We start from the raw sequence: 4,653 nt of genomic DNA, 5'->3' as shown, positions 1-4,653 counted from the left end.
TATCAATGCTTAATCAACTAAGGGTGGCCGAAATTACACAATAAAAATGAAGGGGAAATGTTGTTTAGTTGATAAATTTTAATACCTTAAGAACCTTACCTATCCCTTAAATAATTTAGTGAACTAACCCCTTAATTATGGAACTTAAATGAATTTATTTTCTACTCACCTCAAGTAACTTAAATAATTCTTTAAACTTCTTTATTAACTTAAATTAACTTACTTGCTAGCTAAAATAAATCCTGAAAATATTTTCTAAATCTTAAATTTATCTCTAAACTCCAACTCCAGTCCGGCCCCACTGAAATAACTGAAAGAATAAAATTAAACTGCTGGCTAAAATAATTAACTACAAAGGAAAGCATTTAAATAATCATGCAATGAAGTCAATTAAATTCAAAATACTAGAATTATGCATGGCTCGTACGTAGTCTTATTTACGGGGTCTACATAATTGATCCGTACGAGCCATATACGGATCCATGTCCATAGCCTAGGTAAATGCAGAGATGCAAATGCAATATTACATAAGCTTCCAATATTTTACACGTCTTCGATTTTCAAAACTCCTTTCCGAGGATCGGGCCCACCGTGTTCAAATCTTGATCTCCTACTAATTCTAATATTTACATTAAATATACATGGAACATTGGGATACAAATTTAGGAGGTGGGAACGGACCATAAATCAGGTCCAATTTTAATTATCAAATAATCAAAAATTACAACACGTTAAATATCCTAACATACACCTAGCTCATTGGTCATAGATCTCGATAATTCTTTTACCATATAATATCATATATTATATTAATCCGATAATATCACATATTATCAACAAATCGTGTATCTCATCAAATTATCATTAACCTCCATAATTATCAAATTAAAAAAACACTTTTATTTAACTTCAAATTATTAAATTTCTTGTAAAACACTTTTTACCATAAATAATTAAAATCCTATTTCAATTATTTATTTTGTAATAAATTAGTTTTATCAAAAATTATTGCAGGGATAAAATCCTATGTACTTTCATAAAATATCAAATTTAACCCCAAATTTCTGAAAATTTGGAAAATCGCCCCGAGGAAGGGTCCTAGTTGGACTGGTCTCGGGCAGCCAGTTTCGCCGCTGCCCGCCCGCAGATCGGGCAGCGGCCGACGGGCAAGGCTGTCCACGGGCATCCGCGTGCCCGCACTGGGCTGGGCAGCCTTGCCCCAAATTTTTTTATTATTATTTAAAATTATTCTGGCAGCCCAGATGTGCAGCGGCTGCCTACGCGCATTGCCCTTTTTAAAAAAAAAAAACAATTTTCATGGGATGCGATTTCCTGCAAAATTCTTACGCAGTTAAAAATAATATATTCAACACAATTTAAAAGATTAAAACACACGATGAGAATTCCCGGCTCTGATATCAGTGTTGGGATATCGTATTCTCGCACCCATGACGCAGCGGAAGTTTAAAAGTTTTTGTTTCGACAATCAAAACGTTGCTTGAGCTTCAAGTATTTAACAAACCATTCATAGGGTGTTAGGGTTTATACCTGCACGTATTCTACACTGGACTCCAAAGTATTCCGGTTTTTAAGCCGAGATAGTCCTTCTTATAATTCCCTACGAACGGTACACCGGATTTGATCGTCTACTCAGGTCTACGATCAGAAGCTTGGTTCCTCGCATTGATTGCACTAGAAATCGAAAGCGATTTGTGCGTTGAGACTGTGTCTCCAAATTTCCAAAATCCGGAGATGGTGCAGTGACGGCGGCGCGACGGTGGAAGTGTCAAGGCCCGTATTTCGTATTCATAATTTTGCGGAATTATTAAAATTTTTCTAAATGAATAATTAAATGAATAAATAACTTGTCCAATTTATAAAATAAACATGTAAATAATTTTAACTTTAAAATAACAGCGGAAGCAAATATTGTTTTCAACCAACAATTTAAAAATAATCCAACGTAAACTATCAACTTAAAAATAATCCAACGTATTAAAACTGAGTTTGAATAATAAAAGGTGCATAAATTAAATCATGAAATCATGAGGTCCTCGGGTTTACTATTGCTGTCCCAAGATCGCTCACTGATCTCCGCCCGCGGTCTCGACCTCATCAACACCTACAACAATCAAGTCTAGTGAGTCTAAAGACTCAACATGTATATATCGTGAATAACAAGTAAATATATCATAAAATCGCATGCAACGTAAAAATAATGTATCGTAAAGCGTACGGTGAAAATAGCATCATGAATAATTATAACTACGTGCATATCTAAAAATCATACGTAAAAGCTTTGCTCAATAGAGCTCTGTCATGTCTTATCATAATTTTCTGGTAGAGATAATGTTTCTAAGCAAGTGGCCCATAACATAACGTAAGCGCCTGATCAGACTAAACCATAGTATACTGGGCGGTAGAGATCAATCACAGCCCTTGGACTGGATATCTGTACCCATACATAATCATAAACCGGTCGTAAGTCACCAGGCGGAGAGGTCCTCGGTTGCGCCTACCGACTTCCAAACCCATAAGCATAAGGTGGCCACAAGACATATAGCATATATCTAAAAAATAAACATTTTATATTTTTATGCACGTAATATAATTATAACCTTATTTTTACCGGATGAGTTGGATCGCTCCCAGGCTTGCTGCGACTTACTACTAATATGTGACACATGCAATAAATCTTAACTTGACAAAAAAAACTTAACAATAGAACTAAAAACGAGACGATTAGAGCCAATAACTTGATTTTTAACATGGCTTCGTACCAACCCGAACCAACATTAAACCGACGTTTAACCATGATTAAAATACCCCAAACATACTGAAAAATATGCATAATAACTGTAAAACATGAAAATAGGTGAAAGGAATCCAAAAACATAAAACACTCTTTCGAGAGTCATTTTGGCACCTTTCACCGTAAATTCTCGTACGACCTCTGAACTCGACCAAATCACGAACGGCCAAAAACGTGACTTTCCTAACTCATTAAGGTATTTTCCAGTCCAATGACATGGGCTAAAAGCCAACTAAGAACTCAAACCAACCTCAAAACCGAAGATGAAAGTTGCTGTCAAAAAAAAACCAGCAGTGGCAACTTGTGCGTTTGTGGTGTAAACTCTGAAATTTATTGACCAAGGGCTTGAACCACCTCCCAAGAACTCTTACCAACATCCTAAGGCATGGCTTGAACCATGGCTAAGAGCTAAAAGCCAACCACAATCCAAACCACACCACAAAACCGAAGATACACTAATACAGGAAATGGAAAATTCGAACTATGCACTTGTGTTGTTGTTTTAAAAATTTTGAGGGAACCATGAACCAAACCGTGAAAGGACACCTTGGTCACGTCCTAGACATGGTATGGAAGGGTTCTAACCGTGGCTACAGTCCCTAGGACAGCCATGATTCGAACTTTCACCTTAAACCACCAAATGATAAAACCTTGGACTCAAATTCTGCACTTAAGGAAAAGTTGCTGTCACTACTTTGTTGGTGTGTGTATGGATGTAAACCAATGAACCAATAACACTCTAACACACTCTAATTCATGCCTAGTAGCATTCATGTGTGCCTAGAACCGAGCAACTCCCTGTAAGCAACCAAAACACACCAAACCGTGATGTGGAAAAACAAGAGAGCCAAGAAATTTTGTGCAGTTTTTTGCTTAAATGTTGCTGTCATTTTCGTGATGCTGCTTGATTCATGAACATATACTGCTTAAAATTATCTAATATGACTTGATTGAAGAGCAAAGAAATAATATGTACATGCCTGGAAATTGTTTTGACACGAAAACAAACCAATACGACGAATACGAGCGACGGAGTCGGAGTTGTGTTTGCTTTGTTTCCTATTTTATTTCTGCTGCTATGCACGATTTTCAGTTGTGTTTCTTCTGATAATTTCGAGCATATTAGTGTAGATGATGTTAGGGATGAAGGTGAATGATATAGGAGGTGTTAAGGGATCATAATATGCATTTAGGTGGGGAGTTACAAGTGCAAGAAGTTGAATAGTTTGAAATTCTCCTCCTTCCTTGTTGCCGATGGATTCTTGCATTTGTTTTTGTTGCATTACACGTGAGTTTGCTTGTAACTTGTTGAGGAAGGATTAAGGTTAATTATGGTGTTTGAATTACCCATAACTATGGAGCTTAAAGGTAGAAAGTGAATGCACCATAAAACCATTTAATGTTAACTTTGAATGAGGTCTACTACAATTTTTGAATTGTCTTAACCAAATATTATTACTACTTCTTGCATGTTATAATAGTGTTTTAAATCTTGCATTTTAAATTCTTAAGGTTTAATACACTTATTATATATATTTTTAATGAATTACAATTTAATTTAGAATAGAACATTGCATGGCATGCTTGACTTAAAATTTATGTATTTAAATGTTATGCTTAAATTTCTTGACTATTTTATACCTAGCTTAATTCATCCTCCATTTATTTACATATTTTTTTTAAGCTTTAATTAAATATTAACCAAAAGAACTTATTTACCAACTTAACTCTAATTAATTTATTAAATCACAAGGACATTCTTTTTTTAAATTAAATTATTCTTTGACTTAACTTAAATTTAGGAATGTCTTTCTTATTATTAATCTTATCTCTAATCTTCA

This window comes from Primulina tabacum, chromosome 6, assembly GCF_025594145.1.
Source record: "Primulina tabacum isolate GXHZ01 chromosome 6, ASM2559414v2, whole genome shotgun sequence".
NCBI lineage: Eukaryota > Viridiplantae > Streptophyta > Magnoliopsida > Lamiales > Gesneriaceae > Primulina > Primulina tabacum.
Note: the sequence above shows the minus strand (reverse complement) of the source record.